The sequence below is a fragment of the Mesoplodon densirostris genome, chromosome 16 (genome assembly GCF_025265405.1).
Source record: "Mesoplodon densirostris isolate mMesDen1 chromosome 16, mMesDen1 primary haplotype, whole genome shotgun sequence".
Lineage (NCBI taxonomy): Eukaryota > Metazoa > Chordata > Mammalia > Artiodactyla > Ziphiidae > Mesoplodon > Mesoplodon densirostris.
The window spans coordinates 33303191-33330001 of NC_082676.1; the positions used below are offsets into that span (position 1 = coordinate 33303191).

Sequence of the window (26811 nt, forward strand, 5' to 3'; positions counted from 1 at the left end):
ATCCCACCCCTCTAGGTGGTCACAAACCACCGAGCTGATCTCCCTGTGCTATGCGGCTGCTTCCCACTACCTAGCTATTTTACGTTTGGTAGTGTATATATGTCCATGCCACTCTCTTACTTTGTCCCAGCTTACCCTTCCCCCTCCCTGTATCCTCAAGTCCATTCTCTGGTAGGTCTGAATCTTTATTCCCATCTTGCCCCTAGGTTCTTCATGACCATTTTTTTTGTTTGTTTTTAGACTCCATATATTTGTGTTAGCATGTGGTATTTCTTTTTCTCTTTCTGACTTACTTCACTCTGTATGACAGACTGTAAGTCCATCCACCTCACTACAAATAACTACTTTTTCATCTTAACTGAGGTAGTACTCATTGTAATGATTGTAATGATGTTTCCATGATGCTCTTTATGGATATTTGAGTTTTGTTAATACAAACAATGCTGCTTTGAATGCTTGTACATGTCTCCTGGGGCAGGTGTGTGAGAATTGCTCAATATTAAACTACTGTATAGCAAAATTACCCCAAACTTTGAAATAAAGCAAAAAGATGATTATATGACCTTTAAATAACATTCTAAGAGCGTTTTTATTAAGCATCCTAGAGATTATCTAACTCTCTCAGGGATGTAACTTTGTTGACTTATTAATAATTAATTTTATAATGAAGTTCTATAATTTAGTACAGGTAGAGGTGAACTTGTAGGAGAATGATAAGTTGTGATGATTTTTGTATTTGGTAAAGATGATAACCCTGAAGTTTGCAGCTTTATTGTCCTTTGGCACAATAACATTTTGTGTTCTATTCGGCAATTTTTCCTCTATATAAATCCCAGTTTCTCATATCCTCATGAAATTAGTTTTATCACTCTTCTGCTTCCTTAATTAAGCAGTTAAATAAAACTTTGACATATGCTCATCATCTATTTGTATGAGAATAGTTTTTTTTCCCCTACTGAAGCCTTTTATTCTGAATTTGTTTGTGCTTAAGGAAAGCAGCTATGCCCGTACTCATGTGCCCCAGTCTTATGACACCAACTTGTATTTGGCTAATTAGTAATGAAGCAAAACTGCATTCTTCTTAGGTCTATTCAGTTGATAAATGTCATTTAACTGATTTCTTTGATATAATCTTTAACAAGAACTTGTAAGTCACATTAATTATGCCCCAAGAGATGAGGGACCAGTGGTAATTCAGGTGGGCACTTCTGAAAAGACTTGTCAGTTTTCTGTCCTGTTATAGCCAGACTTTTTGGAAAACCTTGGGGAAAGATTGAAGTTTCCCACCAATCTGAGACTACATGGGAGTTTTTACAACATTAACTGGGATAACAAGATTCCCAACATGGCACCCAATAGACCTCCACAGACAAAGTCATGACCAAATGAGCCCTGTGAGTCATAGTAGTAAGCAGATACTCCTTTTTTTTTTTTTAAGAACCAATAACAAAGACCATTTATTACGGTATGTTTATAGTAATTGCATGGAGGTATTAATTTCAAGAAGTTTCCAGTTCAAAGAACTCAGACCCTCACCCAATATAACAAATTCATACAATATTTAGTGTACAAAAGCTCCTTTTGGTTAAGAGACAATACTAGGAAACTCATTAATGACACCAAAAGTGCCTGTCTCAGAAGAAGCTTGCCAAATCAATTTCTTCACTCTCTCATTGGTAAGAATGTCCTCTCTGATACTCAGCACAAGATGAGAGTGTTTCTACATCAGATGTTGAAGCCTAGATTCAGAGTCCAAGCTGACGGCGGCCACTGGTCGGTCCTCAGGGCTTCAAATTCTGCTCCTGCTGCAGCATAACCTCTTCTTGGGCTGGCTGGGTTACTGCTGCTGCCGCTAGCTTTAAAACTCTGCACTGCTGATCGCCATTCTTCAGCATTCAAAACCTCCTAACAGGACAGCTGCCGGGGAGCACAATGCATCACTCTGTGTCCTGCCGCATCTGTCCCCTCGGGTTGCCACCCACCATCGCCATGCCATGACCACCCTGCAAATAGTCCTCCAGGGCCAGGGACCCTGGAGCTTCCACCTTGTGGGGGGCAAGGATTTCAAGCAGCCTCTCGCTAGTTCCTGGGTCACTCCCAGAAGCAAGGCTGCTATAACTAATTCTGTGTGTAATCACAACCATTGATAGGGAAAATACCAGCAATATGATGCACTTGGAAGCTCAGAACAAAATCAAGGGCTGCACAGACAAGATGACTCTCATAGTAGCCAGATCTGAAAGAAAATCTGTCTGCTCTGGTGACAGAGGGAGGAAAACATCACCCATACAAGATGAATTTGGTCTCTGAACCCCAAGAGGTCCTACACATAGGAAGCACCCACAACAAAAGTACCATGCCCTTTACCATCTCACCTGCCTCCAGCTCTGCCCCCAGGGTCATCACAAACCAGTACAACAACCCAGCTGACCTCTACTCCTCTGAAAACATCTCCAACTTCAACAACGCGTTGGAGTCAAAGAAGGCAGCCAGAGAGCAGGAGACGAATGGCAGAACCTTAGACCATTCTCAGCTTCCAAGCGGACTCGTCATTGACAAAGATTCTGAAGTCTTCTTCAGAGAAACAGGAGTTAAATGAGGCTCTGAAACAATCCTCTTCATTCCTGGTTTTGCAGGAAATCCTGGAGTCTGAGGAGAAAGGGGATCCCAACAAGCCATCAGGATTCAGAAGTGTTAAGGCTCCAGTCACCAAAGTGGCTGCATGGGTTGGAAATGCCCAGAAGTTGCTCATGTGTGATAAATGTGGCATTGGCATTGCTGGCGTGTTTTATGAAGCTGCGGGACCATCCCCACCACCCTGAGTGTTATGTGTGCACCGACTGCGGCACCAACCTGAAACAGAAAGTCCATTTCTTTGTGGAGGATCAGATCTACTGTGAAAAGCATACCCGGGAGTGGGTCACTCCACCCGAGGGCTCCTATGACGTGATCACTGTGTTCCCCAAGTGAGCTGGCAGCTCTGCAGCCAACATTGTTCTCCAACGAGCCCCTTCTGCATCTTGTCCTCTAAAAGCTCTGGCCTCTCTTTTCTTGAAAGTTGTTAATGACTTTGGTTTTATCCCTGCTCATTAAACGTCACGTGTCCCTTTGCTAACTGACTCACGCTGGCTGCATGATGCCCGCTTTTATAATCAGCAGAGAGCGGTTGAGAATGGTTTTGTTCGGTGTCCCCTTGCCAGCGTCACTGTCTTCTCTTCACCTCCATTCATCTCTGCTGCAGATGAACATCAGCCAAATTTGAATCAAACTGAATTTAATGTCTGACAATGATTTCATTTTTACTCAATCAATTAATAGACTTCAAAAACAAACAAAAGGGCTTCTCTGGTGGCGCAGTGGTTGAAAGTCCGCCTGCCGATGCAGCGGACACGGGTTCGTGCCCCGGACCGGGAAGATCCCGCATGCCGTGGAGCGGCTAGGCCCGTGAGCCATGGCCACTGAGCCTGCGCGTCCGGAGCCTGTGCTCCGCAACGGGAGAGGCCACAGTAGTGAGAGGCCCGCGTATCACAAAAAAAAAACAAAACAAACAAAAAAAAAAACCACCCCAACCCGCCCCCCCCAAAAAAAAACCTCCGAGCAGGCCAAAGTGCCTGTCCCATACTCGGCTGTTGGTGATCTCACGCTGGCAACCCTTCACTAGTCTGCAGCACCGGTGGGGGGAGTTGAGGGGATGCTGCTCCCGCCTCCAGTACCTTGCAGTGAGTCTGCCATCCAGTTCTCTGAGTTGCTCACTCCCAGCGGCGAGCCTGGACAGGGAAAGGAGTCCCGGCCTTCAAGGCCCTCAGTCTCCCGAGATGGTGGCAGCCCTGTTGGACAGACACACGTGGTCCTTCAACCTCAGCCACGCTGCCCCAAGACTCGGACACCAGGCCACGACGCCTGCCCGGAGGCCCGTGTGGATGCAGCCGTCGGCCTCCCACCCAACCCCCCACCCCAGCTTCACTTCCTGAGAACATCGTTCAGAGATTAGAAAGGCTCTGTCTGGTTCCCTCTCGTCACCGGCCGAGAGGCCTAGAAGGACATACCACCCACCTCCATGATACCTACAGTGGAGACAGATGCTCCTTAATGGGAACTCGAAGGTCAAAAAAAAGAAAGAAAAGACATTGCTGAATCCGTTACAGAAAAGAATGGGCACCAAACCTTGATAAATACTAATTCCATGGCATTTCAGTGCCTTGAAAGTCTTGTCGTGATGCTTGTGGTCTTGAAGCAATGTTTGAACTCTTTCCAATGGAGTGAAAATTTCTTCTGTTGACCCCGCAAGTACTGCTGCTAGGCTCAGGGTTGCAAACTCCGGGGAACTGATAGGCTTACAGGGAAGGCAAGATAAATCCTCATAGAGGCAAAACGTAAGTGCCAGCGTAGCTGTCTTCTGCATTAATGGGAGAAGGATTCTGGGATACAAGTTTCGAAATCCATCCCTCCTCAAGTGAAATACTGCATCCCGGGTTTTGATTCCATACAGCTCTCACTGGAAAGAGGACTTTCCGAATGGGAAATGTGGCTGCTACATTGTTGAAAGCTCACAGCAGCTACACAAGTAATGCTTCATTTCGCCAACATTTGCAATATGAGGTGATATATCTCGTTTTGAAGACGTTAGGATTGGAGGCCTCTTTTCATAAGCTTCTGAATTGATATTGCTTAAGATCTTTCTTCTTCAAGATGGATTTTTTTAAACCCATTACCACGGTGCCGGACTCCATGCCTGATGGCCGCCCACTCACAAGTAGGGGAGCCCAGGAGCCCTCAACCCAGCACTGGTGCAGAGAATTATGTTTTTTCTGTTTGTTTTGTTTTTTTGGCTGCGCTGCCTGGCTAGTGGGGTCTTAGTTTCCCAAATGGGGATCGAACCCGGGCCCCAGCTGTGAAAGTGCAGAGTCCTAACCACTGGATAACAAGGGAATTCCCAAGAATGATGTTTTTAACAACTTGAGAATGTCACTTTGCAGTACCTGTGCCTGACACTGCCACCTGGTATACTCCATTTGAGAGACTGTCAGTGCTTGTTATTGGGTTCTAGTAGACACTGAAAAGCTAAAAAAGTAACAGCAGGTGGTACTACACCCTGACATCCTTATCCTGAGATGGGTCAGAAATAAGAACACCAACAAAGTGGGTATTGCCAAACAAGCCTCCATTACTAACGGAAATGGTATATCCAGGAAATTAAACCAGGCATTAATGACGTCTTACAGGTACATGAAAAAGTGCCCACTCATTGGCCAAACATGCCTATCTCAGATGCAGGGTCTGTGCCAGCCACTCCGGCTTCTTCCAGGCTTTGTTATGCCCAGTTTCCTGAGGCTACCTGGGCCTGGTTCACAGACAGACTGGCTAATTAAAGGATGATGGGGTATACCCAAATAAAACTGCTTAAAACTGTGCATGGTAAAGGGAACTCTGCTCAGTGGAGGGAGCTGCGCTTGCCTGGAAACACCCCCCCACCCCCCGCCCAAGTTCACCTTATTATATTTTCACTGACTCTGAAGGAACTGAGGCAATCACCGTGGTGGGACAACTGGATGAAAAAGTTTCATTTTCTTGTTTTTTTTGTTTTTTTTTTTTTGTGCAGTATGCGGGCTTCTCACTACTGTGGCCTCTCCCATTGTGGAGCACAGGCTCCGGATGCGCAGGCTCAGCGGCCATGGCTCACGGGCCCAGCCGCTCCACGGCATGTGGGATCTTCCCGGACCGGGGCACAAACCCATGTCCCCTGCATCGGCAGGCGGACTCTCAACCACTGCGCCACCAGGGAAGCCCGAAAGTTTCATTTTCTATGGGGACAAACTTTATGGCAGCTCATTGCACAAGACCCAAACCCCCTGTTTTTGACCCATGTGGATGCCACAGAGAAAGGATCCTTCAATGATGAACATCATTGGAATACACAAGCTTGTCAAACCTGTACTGCCAGGTAGCAGGTGCCCTTAAAGGATGGAATGGGCCCCTCTGAAAGGAAAAACAGACCAAGATAACTGACAAAGTAGGCTCAGCTCCCAGTGGAGCATACTCTTCATAAAGACACTTTGGAGTCTAAATGTAGCAATTCCTAGAAATAGTACCACCTATTTAAATAGAATTTTGGTCATGCTGGGGGATGGAGGAGACCTAGACTGCTTGTAAGATTCCCATACTGCATAATTAACCCTTCTTGCTGTACCTCCCTGCTTACCCCTTGGGAAACTGGGCTACTGGAGTTTCAGAGTAGCAAAAAAGAACGGGGGGTGGGTGACTCTAATCTGGTGTTTCTTTTGCCATCTGGCTATATTTGTTGAATTGAGGGAATTATGCCTACTATAATGATCAGGAATATGAGGTTGTCATATTCCACCACAACTCCTAAGGTGGTCCTGTTGCGACCACACATCAGGGGGTGAGATAAATTTTCAAGAGTAGTACAAAGTATATATACTGCTGAGCCACATTGGAATGAGTCTGAGTTTATGGTGTGGTTAAGACACAGGAAGGATTCTTCAAACATGATGGAGTGACAGGTGCAGGAACTGGTCATTCTGATTATCTGGCTGTGGAAGGACCCTGGCTGATGGGAAAAAAAACACTTTAGAGCCTGGGATGTCAGGGGTAAAGGGAGGTACCTAATCTCACTCTGAGCTATTTGTATGCAGGGAATTTGGCCAATTTAACCCAGACTGCCACTGCCACCCTTCAATATGCTGGCCAGCATTGAATCTTCATCAGAAACCTCCCAATAGCCACTGATACCAGAAAGGAATAGCCTCCACTTGAAACAACAGAACAAAATTGACTTTGTGGACACTGATATTATTGTTAGATGTTTTTGTACATTTCGCATTGACTACTGATTCTTCTAAATTCTATAGCATAAGTGCACTGATAGAGGCTTAGACCGGATCTGTTTCATGTCTTGGGCAACACTGGACTATGCTAGTATGGGTCTATGCTAGTATGACTCTCCATCTGGGCCAAGTCAGTTAACTATGTCATAAACCCAGGTGCAGCATGAAGTGTTGGCAACCACACACACACACCACTGTAACTGGCCAGCAGAAGGTCCAGGACAATGTGATTGTCCATTATAAGTTACTTAGATCATGTGATGTGATAGCCTTTGCTACCAAGAATTCTTGGTTGAATATGTAAAAGGCCAAAGGGTGTGGACATGTAGGGGAATGGCTCCACCTGGGCACCCTAGCAACCTTGCATATAACAACATAAGCCTCATAGGCAAAGGTATGAATCACAGGTAATCTGACTTTTGGCAGAACACCTTGTGACCCCCACTGGAACAAGAGGATGGAAGATCTGTGAGAGCTGCTCTGGGCCATTTCCTACTCACTTCCCTATGTTCCCTGACGGCTGCCACTGCCTCTTGGGTTCTGAGGAGGTATGAGGCTTCCTGTCCCATCCACCACCACCCCTCAGAATATAGTTGCAGAATATAAAACTTCTTAGCTGCAGTCTAGAATTGGCTCCTCAGCAGTGGGTATACCCCCAGCCTGTGCCTTGCCTTTTTTGGTGTGTAAGCTTGACAAATGAAAGACCCTGCAACTTCCACTCCCTACTAAGAAGTAAAACAGAAAACCAGAAGAAAAACAGCATCACTCAGGGAACTCTATGGATTAATGTTGCAGTCCAAGACTTGAAAGAAGCAGGGATGGTGATATCTATCATATTTAAACTCACCAGTTTGGCCTGTGCAGAACTCAAATGAATTTTGGAGATTGACTGTGGGTTATTATTAACTGAGGCAGGGACTCTAATTATGATTGCAAGCTCAGATTTAAAAATTTTACTGGAGGGACTTCCCTGGTGGTCCAGTGGTTAAGACTCTGTGCTCCCAATGCAGGGGGCCCGGGTTCAATCCCTGGTCGGGGAACTAGATCCTGCATGCATGCCGCAACTAAGAGTTCACATGCCGCAACTAAAAAGACCCACATGCTGCAACTAAAGATCCCACATGCCACAAGGAAGATCCTGCATGCCACAACTAAGACCCGGCACAGCCAAATAAATAAGTAAATATTTTTAAAAATAATAAAATATAAAAAAATAAAAATGTTCCTGGAGCAAATCAACATGGCCCCTGAAACTTTGTACATAGCTACTGACACAGCTAATGCCTTTTTCTTCATATCAACTTGCAAGGACCACCAGAAAGTTGCTTTTACCTATCAGTGGTCATCGCATACCTTCACAGCACCATGGGGCCAGGTCTATTCTTTTCTCTGCCATAATATAGTCTACAGAGTTATTGACTTGACATTCCACAAAACATAACACTTGTTCACTATATTAAAATTATGCTGATTGGATTTGATGAGCAGTAAGAAGAACTTTAGATGCCTTTATTAAGACATATGTGAATCACATTATGGGAGATACAGCCAATGAAAATCCAGGGAGTTGTCACCTGAGTGTAATTTCCAAGGTTTCAGTAGTCTGTGGCAAAAGACCAGGTTCCACACCTTGTACCACCTACCATGAACAAAGATACATAACTCTTGGTAGACCTTTTTGGAATTGAGAGGCAACATATATCACAGGTGAGTAAACTGTCTTGACTCATCTACAGAGTTGCTCATGAGAAGGCCAGTTTCAAGGTAAACCAGAGAAAGATGAGGCTCTGTGATAAGTCCAGGCTGTAGTACAAGCTGCTCTACAACCTGGTGCTTATGCTCCAGCAGGTCCAATGATACTCAAAGTGTGGCAAATACAGTTGATGTATGGAGCTTCTCACAAACATGAACAGGAGAACGACAGCTTGATTTCTGGGGTTTTTTAGAAAATATCCACTTCTGGAGATAACTATTCTCTTTTTGAGAGTAGCTTCTGGTTTGCTACTGGGTCTTGGTAGATACTGAACTCCTAACTCCAGAACATGAGGTAGTCCTGTGTCCTGAGCTTCCCATCATGAACACACTTGGCCATAAGTTTGAGCATGTGCAGAAGCAATTTGTCATCAAATGTAAATGGTATGTAAGAGATCAGATTTGAGTAAGTTGGGAAAACCTGAGTAGGTTGCATGAGCAGGGGGCTCAGACTCCTTTGACATGAATTCCTTTTGCATTGTCTGCTCTCTTTCGATCCATGCCTATGGCCTCATGAAATGTTCCTGATGACCAACTGACTGAGGAAAACACTTGAAACTGGTTTACATCTGGGTCTGCACAATTAGTTGGTAATACAGAAAAGTGGCCAGCTATTAGCACTGCAGGGGTGACCCTGAAGTACAAAGGATTTTCCTTCTTTGCCTGTAACGCTTCTGCCACAACAGCATCTGTGGACTCACAGGATGCCTTATGCACTTTCATGGTAATTCACCCATTGTTGTATTGAATCAAGGAGCTCATTTCACAGCAAAGAATGTTCAGCAATGGACTCATGCCCATGACATTAAGTGCTCTTACCACGCACCCCATCACCTGGAAGTGGCTGGCCTAATTGTAAAGGTGGAAGGGCTTAGATTCAGTGTGGCATCTGTTGGGAGAGGTTCGGCTGTGTTTAACAGTTTAAACAGTATATACTTTGTGTCAGAGACAATTATGTGGTGTTGTCTCCCCCACGGCCGGAATACATTGCTCTGTGAGTGAGGAATAAATTGGGTGTGGCTCCTGTGACAATTACATCTAGTAACCCGTTTGCAAAATTTTTGCATTTTGTCCCAGCAAATTAGAGTTATGATAGTTCAGAGGGTTAGTCTTCAAGGAATTAATATCAGAGGACATAGCAATTATGAGACTTCTATCTGAATATTTTACACTCTTTATTCCATTGAACCAACAAACAGAGAGTACTGTCCAGTGTGATTGATCCTGATTTCCAAGGGGTAAGGGAGGTTGCTGCTACCCAGTGGGGGCAATGAGGGCTATGTTAGGAACCCAGGGGATTCTTGGAGTGCCTCTTTGTGCTTCCGTGCTCAATTGTAAAGATTAATGGAAAACTACTACAACTAAAAGGTGGCAGGATTGAGGACTCAGACCCTTTGGGAATATAGTTTTGGATCACTCCACTTGATACAGAACTGAGACTAATTGAGTTTCTGAGTGAGGGCAGGGGAAATACAGAATAAGTAGTGAAAGAAAGAAGCTACAGATTTTAATCAGGGCCCCCTGACAAATTATAGGAACAAGTATGACAATAGCTTTGCATATTTTTTTCTTTGCTTATAATATGTATGTGTTGATAGTACATATTCACCGTTTTGATCTTTTCTCTCCTATCACTGTTTTACATATACAAATTAGTAGATTTAATTTTTTTCTTTTTTTAATTTTTAATTAAAAAATTTTTTAAATTTTATATTGGAGTATAGCTGATTAACAACGTTGTGTTAGATTCAGGTGTACAGCAGAGTGATTCAGTTATACATATACATGTATCGATTCTTTTTCAAATTCCTTTCTCATTTTGGTTATTACAGAGAATTGAGCAGAGTTCCCTGTGCTATACAGTAGGCCCTTGTTGGTTATCTATTTTAAATATAGCAGTGTGTACATGTCAATCCCAAACTCCCAATCTATCCCTCCCCCCAAACCTGGTAACCATAAATTTGTTCTCTAAGTCTGTGAGTTGTTTCTGTTCTTTTTTTTTTTTTTGCTGTACGCAGGCCTCTCACTGCTGTGGCCTCTCCCGTTGCGGAGCACAGGCTCCGGACACACAGGCTCCGCGGCCATGGCTCGCGGGCCCAGCCGCTCCGCGGCATGTGGGATCTTCCGGGACCGGGGCACGAACCCGTGTCCCCTGCATCGGCAGGCGGACTCCCAACCACTGCGCCACCAGGGAAGCCCTGTTTCTGTTTTATAAATAAGTTCATTTGTATCATTGTTTTTAAGATTCCGCATATAAGCAATATCATATATTTGTATTTCTCTGTCTTACTTAGTATGATAATCTCCAGGTCCATCCATGTTGCTGCAAATGGCATTATTTCATTCTTTTTCATGGGTGAGTAATATTCCATTGTATATATGTACCACATCTTCTTTATCCATTGATCTATCGACAAACGTTTAGGTTGCTTCTATGTCTTGGATATTGTAAACAGCACTGTAATGAACATTGGGATGCATGTCTTTTCGAACCGTGTTTTTCTCCAGATTTACGCTCAGGAGTGGGATTACTGGATCATACAGTAGCTCTATTTTTAGTTTCTTAAGGAACCTCCATACTGTTCTCCATAGTGGTGGAACCAATGTACATTTCCACCAGAAGTATAGAAGGGTTCCCTTTTCTCCACATCCTTTCCAGCATTTATTGTTTGTAGACTTTTTGATGATGGCCTTTCTGATTGGTGTGAGTTGATATCTCATTGTAATTTTGATTTTCATTTCTCTAATAATTAGTGATGTTGAGCATCTTTTCATGTGCTTGTTGGCCATCAGTATGTCTTCTTTGGAAAAATGTCTGTTTCAGTCTTCTGCCCATTTTTTGGTCGGATTGTTTGGTTTATTTTTTATATTGAGCCACATGAGCTGTTTGCAAATATTGAAGACTAATCCCTTGTCGGTCGCATGGTTTGCAAATATTTTCTCCCATTCTTTGGGTTGTCTTTTAGTTTTGTTTATGGTTTCCTTTGCTGTGCAAAAGCTTTTGAGTTTAATTAGGTCCCATTTGTTTTTATTTCCATTATGCTAGGAGATGGATCAAAAAATATATTGCTGCAATTTATGTTAAAGAGAGTTCTGTCTATACTCTTCTCTGAGAGTTTTATAGTATCCAGTCTTACATTTACGTCTTTAATTGATTTTGAGTTTATTTTTGTGCATGGCGTTAAAGAATGTTCTAATTTAATTTTTTTACATGTAGCTGTCCAGTTTTCCCAGCACCATTTATTTCAGAGCCTGTCTTTTCTCCATTGTGTAGTCTTACCTCCTTTGCAGTAGATTCATTGACCATAGGTGAATGAGTTTATTTCTGGGCTTTCTATCCTGTTCCATTAATCTATATTTCTGTTTTTCTGCCAGTACCATACTGTTTTGTTGACTGTACCTTTGTAGTATAGTCTGAAGTCAGGGAGTCTGACTCCTCCAGCTCTGTTTTTTCTTTCTCAAAATTGCTTTGGCTTGGAATTTAATTTTATAATGTAGTTTTCAGGTAACAGAATATTCAGTGGAACCATGATGAATTCTGAAGAATAATTAATATAGTCAGCAATGTATATAATGACTGTTGGAACTGTGCATTTCCTTATTTTGGAGAGAGGGTGAAAATGTCTTCAGATATACAGAAGAAAGCTGTATGTTTTTGGTGGAAATACACAGTTACATTGTTTTATGTAAGTTCTAACATATGTTGAAGGGTGCATAAGGACACTCAGCAGCCAAAAGAGTGGGCAGTTGTCCCTTTCCTTTCTCCTTGTAAGTGAATTTACATCCTAAGGAACAGAGTCTGCTTTAGACTTAATCTCTCGTAGCAAATTTTGATAAATATGTTCACCATGTTGACTCAGAAAATATTCAAGTCATACACAAGCAAAGGTGGGATTCAGGAGTGTAATTTTCTACCTGTTGTCTTGGGAGTGTGGAGGTTGGGTAGGTGGGAAGAGCACAAGAGACAGGAAAGAGCAAAGAAGGGAGGTCGAGTCAGAAGAAGCAGAGTCACCAACCATGATGTTCTTTGAAGAAGTGGGAGTTTTGAGCACTGTGATTGGAAGAGTCACTGTGGCTGTGCTGAGCAAGGAGAGAGTTGAGAAGGAATGGCTGCAGAGATGAAGGGGACCAAGGAAGAAGGGCATTGGCCACACAATACCTCTCCCTGGAACGCTCTTCTTCCCACACCCCTTAAAAATCTCATTCTTCCTCCAAAGCTCATGTCTCTCCCAGGAAGGCTGCACTGATTTCAGTGGTCTGTGCCAGCCCTCTTCTCTAGACTCCCTACCTGTGTGCTCACTCCTCTCCCCCACTGTGGCCACACTCTGTCTCTGATTAGAGTCAATTATTGTTTCTTCTCTGGCTCATCCAATGAACGGCGAGCCCCTAAAGGAAAGGAACAGAGTCTTACTTTTGCCTTTTATCTTCAATATCTGCCACATAGGAAGCCACACACAGAAGACAGGTCAATTTATACATGTTTTGTTCGTGAATGATTTCAGAGGTGCAGAGTGGGCATTTGATTGTACCTTTGCAGAGTGGTTCTTGGGGATTCCCCAGGTGGGCCCCAGTGATGGAAGTGAAGGTCTCCAGGTAGAAAAAGCCCATAAACCTGCCATCCTGCCACCTGAGGAGCTGTGGTGCAATCTTGGAAGCTGTTATGGGGGCCAGGAGTTGTGGTCATGCTTTTGAGGCCTCTCTCCCAAACTGCGGCAAACTGTCTGCTAGAATTTGCAAGGAGTATGATCTTTGTGGGGCTCTCATAGACTGAATTTAAGGAACATGTGTACTCTGAGCCCCATCTTCAAAATGACGCTGTTATGAGACCATTCTTTTTTGCTCTGATAGGGTGCATTTCTCACCTGCACTGTGGTCCAGGACATTCAAGGAACCATCTCCACCAGGTTTCTCTCATTTTGAAGCAGGCCTGATGACCCCAGGCTGGCATGGACATGCAGGGACAGATCACCAGGAAAGTCAAAGGGGAGCCTGGAGGCAGGGGGGAGGGGTTTAAGGAAACCTAAGAGTAGAACTCAAACAAGGAGAGAAGCTGGAGGTGGGTGGGCCACAAGTGGAAACAGGAGGAGGACGTGGGATGGCTGGGGCATCCTCAATGCAGCCCCTGCATCGGGCTCCTCTCGGCAGGTCTCATTAGCATGGTACAGCCAGCCCCACCCTGCCACTGACCCGCAGTGAGAGAAGCCTGTGATCTGCTTCTGCTGGGCTCAGAAGTGTCAGCGGGCACCTGCCCTGAGCCCTACTGAGGAGAGAGAGAGGGGAGGAAGTCAGAGTTCTCATTAGAGGAGGTGTGAAGGGGTCAAAGAAGTCAGGAGTGCCATCTCTCTGAGCCCGTCTCCCTGTTGTGCTCAGGTCCTGGCAACCAACCTCTGATTTATGCCCCCCCTTCCATTTTCTTAGCCAATCCCCACTTCACTGGGCAAGGAGTGTGTCACAATGGGACCCTCATGACATCCCTACAGCCCAGCCCCCCATTCCTAACTGTGAAATGCTTCTAGTTGCTGCCCTGGAGGGACCCAACCAGTCAAAATCCTTCCTTCTAGCTCTTGCCTTGCTCTCACCCCATTCCACCTCCATCTGTCCAGTGTCCGGATATGTCAAGTGAGCCAAAGAAAAATGATTGGGGCTCAAAAATGGTGACATTCTCACTTCACACCATCATGTTGAAGCCCACAAGCCCTTGAACCTGGAGCTCTCAGAGAGTCAGGACACCACCTGGACCAGCTGCTTCCAGGATGATGGACAGCTGAAGAACCCAGCACTAGGGCTGCCCAGAAACACTGGGGGTGGGGTGGAAAATTTACCCTGCCCCTTCTCTTCTGATCCTGCCCCTTGAGTGTCTGGCTGGCAGTTTTCCTTTCTTTTCTTTTCTTTTCTTTTTTCTTTCTTTCTTTCTTTCTTTCCTTCTTTCTTTCCTTTCTTTCTTTCTTTCCTTCTTTCTTTTTCTCTCCTTCTCTCCTTCTCTCCTCCTCTCTTTCTTTCTTATTTGTTGAAGTATAGTTATTTCAAAATGTTATAGAAGTCTCAGGTGTACAACATAGTGACTTACAATTTTTAAAGATTATACTCCATTTATAGTTATTGTAAAATATTGGTTATATTCCCTGTGTTTTACAATATATCCTTGTAGCTTATTTTATACATAATAGTTTATACCTCTTAATCCCCTACTCTTATGTTGCCCCTCCTCCCTTTCTTCTCCCCACTGGTAACCACTAGTTTGTTCTCTATATCTCTGAGTCTGTTTCTTTATTGTTATATTCACTAGTTTGTTTTATTTTTTAGATTCCACATATAAATGATATCATACAATATTTGTCTTTCTCTGTCTGACTTTGAAATAAGCATAATGCCCTCTAAGTCCATTCTTGTTGCTGCAAATGGCAAAATTTCATTCTTTTTTATGACTGAGTAGTATTCCTTTGTGTCTGTGTGTGTGTGTGTGTGTGTATATATATATATATATATATATATATATATATATATATATACACACACACACATATATATGTGTATATATATGTATATGTATATATACATATACATATATATACACATATATATGTATATGTATATATATACACATCCCATCTTCTTTATCCATTCATCTATTGATGGATATTTAGGTTACTTTTATATCTTGGCAATTGTAAATACTGCTGTTATGAACATTGGGGTGCATGTATCTTTTCAAATTAGTGTTTTCAGTTTTTTAAGGCTATATATACCCAGGAGTGCAATTGCCAGATCTGTGGTAGTTCTACTTTTAATTTTTTGAGAAACCTCCATACTGTTTTCCATAGTGGCTGCACCAATTTACATTCCCACCAAAAGTGTACAAGGGTTCCCTTTTCTCCACATCCTCCCCAACGTTTGTTATTTGTGTTCTTTTTGATCATAGCCCTTCTGACAGGTGTGAGGTGATATCGCACTGTAGTTTTAATTTGCATTTCTCTGATGATTAATGATGTTAAACATCTTTTCATGTGCCTGTTGGCCATATGTATGTCTTCTTTGGAAAAATGTCTATTCACGTCTTCTGACCATTTTTAATTGGGTGTTTGTTTTTTTTGATGTTGAATTGTATGAACTGTTTATATATTTTGGATATTAACCCCTTAACAGTCATATCATTTGCAAACATTTTTTCCCAATCAGTAGGTTGTCTTTTTGTTTTGTCGATGGTATCCTTTGCTGTGTAAAAGATTTTGTTTAATTATGTCCCATTTGTTTATTTTTGCTTTTGTTTCCCTTGCCTTAGGAGGCAGATCCAAGAAAATATTGCTATGATTTATTGCAAACAGTGTTCTGCCTATGTTTTCCTCTATGGGTTTTATTGTCCCATCTTACATTTAGATCTTTAATCCATTTTGAGTTTATATTTGTATATGGTGTTAGAGAATGTTCTAATTTCATTCTTTTATATTTAGCTGTCCAGTTTTTCCAGTGCCACTTGAAGAAACTATCTTTTCTCTATTATATATTCTTGCCTCCTTTGTCATAGATTAATTGACAATAAATTGGGCTTATCAGAGCTCTCTATTCTGTTCCATTGATCTATGTGTCTGTTTTTGTGCCAGTACCATACTATTTTGATTATTGTAGCTTTGTAGTATAGTCTGAAGTCAGGGAGTGTGGTACCTCCAGCTCTGTTCTTCTTAAGATTGTTTTGGCAATTCAAGGTCTTTTGTGTTTCCATACAAATTTTAAAACTATTTGTGCTAGTTCTGTGAAAAATGCTATCAGTATTTTGATAGGAAATTTCATTGAATCTGTAGAATGCTTTTGGTAGTATTGTCCTGCCATTTTAAAACACCTTCCAAAGCTGAATGCCTGGGGTTTCCATAGTGATGGAAAACAAGCCTCCATTGCCTGGTCTACCCCTGCCAAGATGCTGGTCACCCCAAATCTTATTTTGTCATCAAGAATGATAGTCCAGACGTGTAGATGTTATGTGCAGGGAGGTAGAGAAGTTCAGCCCTAATGTGGGGGCCTGGCCTTCGAAGGGGAGAGATGTGGCTCTGTGGTTGGTGACTCTCAACCAGGACACTGGGCAGCACTGATTGAGAGAACAGGGGGTTGGGGGGGTCTCTGTTCTCCAGCTCCTGTGAGAAGCAGATGCCAAGAACAGACTAAACTTGCAAGGATTTTGATTAGAGGACACAACTGTATGAAAAGAAAATGATATGGGAGCTGCAAAAGTCTAGGAGAGCTATCAAACCACGATGAGAGTCTTATCCCCAACAGGCACAGAAGGGAAGACAATGGGAGTGCCCCAGCCCCCGGGTCAATCAAAGGAAAGTTTGGCAGAGCTTTTGGGAGTCTTTGAAACAAAGCCAGTCAACAAAGAATTTTCCTGGCAGGGAGTCGGATTTGGGATCCCCCCACACTCTGGAAGAGAGCTGGCCAGGAGGTGTGGCTTGATGCAAATCCCCGGGTGGATTCAGAGCGCAGTCAATTCTACTCCAACAGTGGGAGGTGGGCCACAGGGTCTCAGGTATGGAAACTGGAAACTGCAGAAGAAAGTGAGGCTGAGAGAGCCCAGAGGTTCCTAGGCCTCCAGAGTCCAAAGCTAAGACCAGCCAAGAGAACACCCACTGCAGTTCTGGGAAGTTCCAGTTCTAGGAAGAACTAGAAGACCTTGCTGGTGGGATAGTCTTAAAAGGGAGCCAGCAGGTGGGGCCTGAGCTGAGTGATAGTCAAGAAAGAGGTTTTTTTTTTATTTAATTAAAAAAAATCAGTTATACATTCACTTGGAACCAAAGAATGATGTGTCAAATATCTAAGGGGCTTTGTTTCAGAAAATAGCAACTCTGTACCTCTTTCCTCATTTCCAGTCCCCGCGGAAGCCATTTTCTTCTCTGTGAGCTGAGCCACAGAAGTCTTCTCCTACACTGTCTACCTGGAGGGTGGGAGGAAAGCGCTGGCTACCCCTTATTCTGCGAACCCTTAGGTCCATGAATGATTGCTGCATTGGTCATTTGTTGCAACAATTTATTGACCACAGTCTTGACACTTAATCCAGTTTTCTGTGTGTATACCTTTTCATAGCGAATTAAGTGAGACTAATTTTCACTTATATTGCTAATTTTCTTTTTTTTAATTAATTTATTTATTTATTTATTTATGGCTACATTGGATCTTCGTTGTTGTGAGTGGGCTTTCTCTAGTTGCAGTGAACAGGGTCTACTCTTCATTGTGGTGCACAGGCTTCTCATTGCAGTGGCTTCTCTTGTTGTGGAGCACGGGCTCTAGGCGTGGTCTTCAGTAGTTGTGGCTTGCAGGCTCTAGAGCACAGGCTCAGCACTTGTGGTGTACAACTACTTAGTTGTGGGCTTAGTTGCTCCACGGCATGTGGGGCCTTCCTGGACCAGGGCTCGAACCCATGTCCCCTGCATTGGCAGGCAGATTCTTAACTACTGTGTCACCAGAAAATCCTGCTGATTTTCTTAGGAATTGATATTTCTTATGGTAAAACACTGATAAGATACATCTCAACCTTGGAAAGTTGGAATGGTTGACTTGCTTTATTTTATTGAAAAGTATGAAATTCTTCTTCCTTTAGAATAAGGAGAAAAAAAGAAGGGGGGGGTCAGATTGTAGTTCTCATTTTTCCACTCTCTGCACGGTCTGACTGTAATTTACATTCTTTCACTTTCTTTGAGTTTCGCCCTGTAGCCATCTCACTGTTCTAAGCCGCTGTCTGTTTAGGCTGATACTAGAAGACTTAGAACAGTTTTTCTCACTCTCCAGTATGGGAAAGACCCATATTATTTCTGAATAAGTTTTATTTCATGGTACCTCATTTGTTTCAAATTGAGAAAATAGACTTCTGATACCCAAAAAATCCAATTTAGTAGAAGCACACATAAGTGGGGTTTGCTCTAACTATACTTTTTAACACTATGAAATTTAATAAAAGGGATGGTTTTATACTGAAGCCACTATATTTCAGCTCAAGACATGAAAGAAGCTTGTTATAATGTCCTATCACTTGTGAATAATTCGGGAACTTTAATTTTAAGGACAAGAGGTAAAGAAGTGCTAAGAGGCATGGTGAGAGTCTTTCTCTCTGGTTTCCCTCTCTACAGTGCCTGGCTCAGATTGGTTTCTCCTCTCTCCTCAGTACAGTGTAGAGAACATCCCAGACACCCAGCGTGTAATTGTGGAATTATTTCAGATGTAAATTAAGGTTGTAGTCATGTTTTGGATAAACTTATATTTCATTCTTTTGTGACCTCATCTTTTCTAGTCTCAGATTTTAAAAATTATATGTGACTACTGAGAACATTTCCTTTTTTCTGCCTATGCATTATGTCTCTCTTCTTACCTTCTCAAGATGGTTGTGAATCCTTAAGGACAAGAACAAAACACTATCTCTATGTCTCTTCCAGCAGCACGGAGTGTTACACACTGAGTATTTGCTGATGGGTCAATGATGATTTATTCTTTATATGTGCATGTATTAAGGTGAAAGAAGCCAATTCTTTTTAAGAAGGGAAAATCTCTGTTGCTTACCGGGCAAGTCTGTTGTCTATCTTAAGTTATTGTTATACCCATAGCTCCAGGGATGGTATCTTATGGGTGGGAGGTAATAAAATATTTTCTAAATAAATCATAAATGAATAAAAGTTGATATTTCAAATAAACACCAGTAAAAAAAATTGATAATTGCATAATTAAGTCCTAAATGGACTGTCATCAGAGCTAATAAAATATTTTGAATGTCATTTGCTCTACAAAATAATAAGGATGCTCTGGGCCAGGTCAAAGGCTTGTCCATCCACCTAAGGCCCCATAAGAGTAAGAGTATGAGGTGACTTGTCGACCACAACTGGAACATTCTGGAAGCTCTGGTGTTGTGGACCCCTTCTTGTCTCACGACCTTAAAGTTTCATATCTTTGCCTACTCAGTTGTGTCTGAGGGGGTTTCTAACTCTCACTTTGCATTGTTGCCATCAGCTGTGATGGATTTGAGCTCTATCCTCATTGATGCTCAACTGGCAGACTCTTAAGAACCTGGAAGCTTTGAGCCAGTACTCAGTTGTGGGCCAGGAGTGGCAATATGAAGGCAGCTATCATTCGTTGGCAGAGATACAGAATAAGATATTGTCCTTCCCCTTAAAATTAATATCCCACATCAGAAAGTGAATATTTATTGAGCCTTTTGCCAGTTATCAATATATTGCCTCTCAGTTCCCAATTCACACTTCCATACCTGCTGTGTGATAGTGGTTGGGATTCATTTCAGCAATTCTCATATAGGAAGCACAATGTTAGGTTTATTAATAGAGGGTGCTGGATGAGCGTTGCAGGAAGAAGGGACTTCTCATGCTGGTTCTGGCAGTAACTGGTCACTGGTGTGGGTGTGTCCTTCCTTGGGTACAGTCCCTCAGCTCTACCCTATAGAGTTTTCTTTCATCTTATCATTTATCATAGCTTAATTATTCTCTCTTCCCTTATTAAATAAAGGAAGTTCCTATATTAAACTTCCCTTATTTAAATCATTCTGTGGTTTCTGTCTGATTGGACCCAGACTGCCATAAACATTTATTATGTGCTTAGCCCCTTTGTAAGTATGTTACAGGCATTTCCTTATTTGTCCCTGTAACCCTATGATGTAGGTGGTTCTGTGGGTCTCATTTTTGAATGAGAAAACTGATGTCCATTGACATCTAGTAACTTGATGAAGGATAAACTGAAAAATGTGAGATACATATTTGACAACCAAGTGGAGCTCTCAAGTAGACAGTTGGCTCAAGTAGGATTAAGAGAGAAGTCAGGGCTGGAAGTAGAAATCTGGGAGCCATTAGTGTGTAGGTAAGGATCCTCGTCTATGATTCTAAATCTATACATTAATCCAAAGTCTCTTTTATGCCACCATTGAGCAGTCAAGATGGAGGAAGACCCCACTTTATATTTTTAATACTTTTTAAAATATATATCTTCTTAATATTTCATTGAACTTGATATTATTATGCCAACTTGGACACCATACCAACTGTAAGAGGAATGGTACCTGGATGTTTGCTGGGTGATCAAAATCCAAGATGGAATGTCCTACATTTTCAACCAGGAAAAGAATGAGAACTACTAAAGAATCCTCCTTCCTACTATCACATCTCTAGTTCCATTTTCTGCACAGATTCTTGGATACAAGTTGGCACAATGTTCAGTGCTCAGAGAGCCAGTACGGCCATATAGGTGGAAGGGGACTAAGGGCAGAAGGATTAATGACCAGATGGAGATTAGGAATCATGATCTTATTGATCAAACTTCTGGCTTCAAGCATCCTTTGCCAACAGCAAGAATTTTAGAGCTGGTTTATACTCTGACTAAAGGCAAAGGAGCCATGGATGGTGTTTGAGGTGGTGAGGGTCCAGTGGAGCTGAGCCTGAGGGAAGGCTGGATATGGGTTGGGTTGGAGGCATGGAGCAGGAATGGAAGGCCACATCACCTCCAGGGAGTGGGAGGTTGCTGAGGGCAGGGCTCAGAGCTCACTCACAACTGGAGTGTGGTTAATGCCCTCTAAATATTTGCTGATGTGTCTTGGATAGAATAGAATGGGAAAAGAACAGGATAAGACAAGATGGAATAGAAGTGAACTAAAAATCTAAGGAAGAGGATAACACAGGGCAGGTCTTGGGGCACGGGAGTGGAGAGGAATGCAGCAGCCTGTGGCAAGTGGACTGGGGAATGTCAAAGGCAGAAAGCACACAAGTGAATCAGAAACCTCTTCCATTCACCCCACCCCACCCCAAACAACAGCCAGCCCACAGGTGTGACTCTGTGCCTTGTCACTGAAGATACCAGCCAAGGGCTCTGATCCACCTACTTTTCCATTTTCAAATGGAAATGCTGAACCATAGAATAAGTGGAAGAGGAGCCAAAACTGTAGAACTGAGCACTGAAGATGCTCAAGGATGCAGGAGCTTGCAAGGTGTATCCCTCCAAGACGAGGGAGGCATCCTGAGCTGTAAAACCAAACCGCTTCCTTGTAAGATGGGGCATGGGGTACACAGGTCCTGTAGGTACTTCCCTCCACTTGGCACCCAGCAGCAGAGGAGAGAGAGCCCCATGAGGCTCCAGAGACAGTGATATTTGTGGGAAGTAGTTTGCTTGATGGAGAAAAGGGAGTCAGCTTATTCTTGTGAACAGGCCTACAGCTGCCTGTCACTATTAGCAAGGTCTGTTACTCTGGGGTTGGGGGTGTAAAATTAAATGTGGATCTTTCCTGTGAACCAGCAATTCTGTTCCTAGATATATAAAGGGTCATTCTCAAATTGCTAAAAACAATTCTCATATAAATAAATGGTAAGTATATGTCATAATGTTATTTAACCCATTAATGAAGGAAGCAGCATAATGCAAAATTAATTCAACAAGGACATGAGAACTAGTATTTATATAATCTATTGAAAAAGAACTGCTGAAATAAAATTGCTAAATTCTATACCAAATTGATTACTGGCCTACAAGGCAATAATATTTTAATGCTTTGTGTTATTATCTCCTTTATTAAATATTTTAAAAATCAATACACCTAACCAGTTTTCTACAAAGTTTACCTTTAACATTAGAGCCCTAACCAACTGCAAAAGTAAGTCAACAAAGTTTCATTCCATGAGAGTCAGATGACCTACGAAGAGGCTTAATTAAATGTCACACAATCATCTTCTTATTTTACTTCAAATTTTTGGATAGTTATGCTAAATAGTCACATAATCCATAGCAATTCTTGCACACCTGCCTTATTTGGACACATTTGGATACATTTGCAAGATTGTTCAAAACAGCATTATCTTCATTAGCAAAATCTAGAAACTACTGAAATGTTAAGAGAGCAATACATCAATGAAAAGGAATAAATACATCTACATATTCCAATATGGCATAATTCCTCAATGTAATTTTGACATTATTTGACTTTTTATTATGCAATATGCCTTGCTTTGTCCAGTGTAATTAGTGGATATGACACAAACATAAGCTAAAATGACCTTGCATGTTTGGTCTTGTTTTCTTGTCCCACCCAAAGAGCTTGCCTTGAGGAGCCATAGATTCAAATAGATCAGAGACATGTGGACCAACTCTGGACACAGCCTGGATCCTGAACCCCAGCCCAGATGAGCCCCCTGACCTCTCAGTTACACAGCCATTGAATAAATTTACTTTGTTCATTGTGGCATCCCACTGGGATTTGGGATGGTTTGTTATGCAGCATTATTGAACTAACTACCTAAGACAGACATACAGACTAAAATCATTGATATGTAATGTTCTAGGACATGCAAACACAGTTAATGAATTCTGTGAATATACCAAAAAATGTAGCAAAACTACAAAGCAAAGCAAATGATTAATAAACATAAAGTTCTAGATAGTGGTTACCCTACATGTGAGGGAGCTATGATGTGTGGGGGCATAGAGGATCTCAAGGATAATGGTGGTTTCTTTCTTAATCTGAGAGGTGGGCACACAGTTTGACTTATTAGTCACTGTAGCTTACTATATATATTATAAGACCTCTCATATATACTATATATTTCATTTTCCTTCACATGGAAACCACACACAAAACCTTGAATTACAGTGAAGTATATTAGAACCTGAGACACAGCCCACATGAAATTTTTAAAAAAATTAGCACAGGTAAACTCAATTCATTCAAATATGAGTTATCACAAAAGGTTGACCCCAAAATTTAATAAGACCTGAAAAAGGAAGACAGGAAAATCATTTTTAAAAAAAAAATGCTGCCACAAGGCAAGAAAATATGACCAAATACTTTCAAATTACAGAGTTTATGAAGCAATTAATACTAAAAGAGGCAAATGTAGAGATATTTGAGACTAGGGAAGAAATATTAGGGGTAAAGGATGAGATGAAAAGAGAGCTGAAGGAGTTTTTTTTTTTTAATAGGAAAAGATCAAATTACTAACAATACTTTAGTCTAAAAGCAGACAGTTGGGGGAAAAGAGGAAGTTCTTTGTGTGCCATGTAGAGCTATTTGCATCTGAAAAGCATGGGAATTTGTCACTTGGGTTTTGGAAAATGATAAAATGCACCTTTCCTACCCCCACCCCATGTTTGAGTCCCCTTGGCACTATCCCTGCAACAGTGTTTGGGCCCCCATGCCTGGGAAGACCCCACACTGATCCAGGTGTCTGCCTTGTTCTCAGACAACCTTCTAGCTCCCTGTCTTTCCTCCAGCCAGTCCTAGCTCTGCATGCCCAGGCCACAGGAACATCAGGGTTCTCCAAACCATGCCTGTATTCTTCTTTCCCAGTATAAACTTGGTTCCCCTGGGCACTGCTGTTCTGCTCCCAAGGTTTGAAGCCCCAGAACTCAGAGGCCCCAGCTCCTGTTCTGACTCCAGTGCCACCACCCCGGGTCTGCCCTGTAACCTCAAGGCTCCATTCTCCCTTGATTCTGTTGCTCATATCTGGACATTCAACATGGACCAGGATGAGAGGGGACATGGCAGTAATGGAAGAGGCAGTAGGTGACGTTTGTTTACCATCACCATGGAAGCTTCAGGCCATGGGCACTGGGTGTGGCTTAGGTGGCAGCGTTAGACAGCCCTCCTCAAGCCCCGTGCTCATCCCAGCTCACTGGGAGTACTCTTGGACATTAGGAATCCCTGGGAGAAAGCCCCCTGTGTTATTGAGCCCTGGTTTCAAGGGCTTACCGCACTAACTCCATGTGATCTTGAGAAGGCCATCCTCTCTGAGTCCAATTGTTTTTTACCTCTAAAGCATGGGACATTTCCTGACTCCATAGGAAACAGTGGGCAGGTGGGATGGAGTGAGAGACAGGCCCAGGTGGAAGAAACAAGGAACATTGTCGGGATGTTTCATTCGGCGGCACGGACTTAGAGAGCAAGCAGATCCAGGGAGATGTCTGTGGATGAGTCACAGAGGGAGGAATGGGTGCAAAGGTCTCAGTGAGACCCAATCAGAGCAGGAGCTGCCTGTGGCCAGGCAGTCATTAAGAGGAGATAAAAGGCTCATGCCAGACCCTGGGACAAGGCAGAGAGAAGTCTGGGCACAGAGATTCTCTCCAGCCTTTACACTCCTTCTAACACATTTCTTCCCAACACCCTACAAATGTGACTCTGCTGTTGAGTCCACCTGGGGTGACCAGGGTGCTGGGAGGCCTGGGTAGCCAGGGTGAGAACGGCTGCTTCAAGAAGATGAGAAGCCATGGGGATGAGTAGGGCAGCAGGCGGCGCCTCAGTGTGAAGCTCAATACAGCAGGTCCATGCCCTCTTCAGGGTGTCTTGTTCCCCTGGCCACGCCTTGGACCTTGGATGACAACTACTTAGTGACACTCCCTAATCACCAAGACATGGAGAAGAAAGGATGAAAACATCAGTAAGTGAACTAAATGAGGTCTCTCACTCATGGAGAAATATGAGAGGACACGAGAACATGAGTCTTCAGGGGGAAGTGCCTAGAGCTCAGACGTATTTGATCACATTAGAGCCAAAAACACCAAAGCTTCACCTTAAACCTGGAAGGCCTCTCATTGGAAAGCTGCAGATGGAGAGGGTAAGATTGGGTGGCTGTTGGCTCACAGACCTGGGCCAACTTTGTTTGAAGTCTCAGGAGAGCCTACAGTGACCATTTTTTTCTTTTGGTAAATTCCATAAATGGACAATAATAGCAGGGGATCAACAATGGATTTAGTAGAAGCTCAAAAATGTCACCACAAAATACAAAAAGGGATCAAGATCTTATCAGATTATGAAAAAAAGGCAAACCAGTAAGGAACCTTTTGAAAAGATCACCATGGCTCATGCAAAAAAGCAGATTCCAGAAAAGAATGGTAGGAGGTGAGCATAAGCTCTCCAGGCAGGTGAGCCACTGGAAAATAATTACTCTGTAAGACCCTGTGGACAACCAGCAAATGAGCTCCGAAGACAATGGGAATGGAAGAGGGCAGAGAATGAAAGTCGTGGTCCAGCAAGAGAAATATTTCAAAGACCAAAACCTGTGATAACATCTCCAGGACGATCTGGCCATGAAACCCTTCCAGAGAGGTCCTCAAACCCAAACTCACCGTTTGGGCCAAAGACAGACACTGGCAAGGTCCCCTGCTCCATCCTGTGCCACCTGCAATGACCTTCTCCCCTTTTAATGAGAGAGATGGGCTTAGAAGGTAACTTGGGTTTGAAGGTGGGCGTCACTTCATGTCCAGGTAATTATAACTCGATTACAACGTAATCGTACGTCAAATACATTCACATATTTTGTTTCGTGTAATTAAAACAAACCTGAACAAGCACACCAATAACTTTGCCTGGTGATTCTCACTTGGGAAATGGACCCACTGGTTACATCAAAAGTACTCTGACTTGGAGAGTCTGGAGGAATAACACTTGCCCGGCTGGGTGGCTGTTGAAGAAGGTACTTGACCTTTACCTCATTTGACCTCACAAGCTGTACAACTGTGGCCAAGCTCTGAGAAGTCATCCTGCCCCAAGTCCCTACTGGCAGCAAGGTGCAATGAGGAGTAAAGCTCACCCAGAGCCCCCGGTGTTGCCCAGGGTCTTTGCATGGAGATCAGTAGAGACCCCCCAGCACATCAGTGGAGTCAGTTCTCTTATTATCACCCTTCTGGGGAGGAGAATAAAGGTACAATGAGGTTAGTTAAACTTGCCCAAGGGCACACAGCCAGCGGGTGGCCCAGCCAGCCTTTGAAGTCAGCATCTGATGAGCAGCATCTGGAAAATGCTGGTTCTTCAGACTCCTTGCCCTGCCAGCTCTCTGTCCCACTCTCAGACTGTCCCTGGGCTCACGACTCAGAGAAGGAGGAGGAGGAGAAGGCTGAGGTCTGAGAGCTCAGAAATGGACCCAGCAGGCCCAGCAGGGGCTGCATCCAAAATCCAGATTTCTCTCTGAGTCCAGGTCCTTTCCTTGTGGACATGAGGGCTAAGGCCAGGGTGGCAGCAGAGGGGAGTCCTGCTGGGCAGAACTTTCCAGGGGAAGCCAGAAGGTGCAGAATCTCCCCGGGGTCAGCCAAACCCAGGTGGGGGGCAGCATCTGGGGACCCACGGCCTCCCTCAGCGTGGGAGCCTGAACCTGAGGCCCCAGGAGGGGCATGGATCCCCCTTCTGGGAGGAGGGAGCCAGCCATGCAGCCACCATCAGCTGCCTCAGCATCCAAACTGGTTCAACACCTGTGAATTGGCA

At 43.3% G+C, this 26811-nt stretch overlaps 2 pseudogenes; one reads left to right on the forward strand and one right to left on the reverse strand.

Annotated features, from left to right (window-relative positions):
- Window positions 1-1105: 1105 nt before the first annotated feature.
- Window positions 1106-26092, reverse strand: LOC132476927 (mitochondrial nicotinamide adenine dinucleotide transporter SLC25A51-like; annotated as a pseudogene).
- On the forward strand, window positions 1995-2970 carry LOC132476812 (PDZ and LIM domain protein 1-like; annotated as a pseudogene).
- Window positions 26093-26811: the final 719 nt, after the last annotated feature.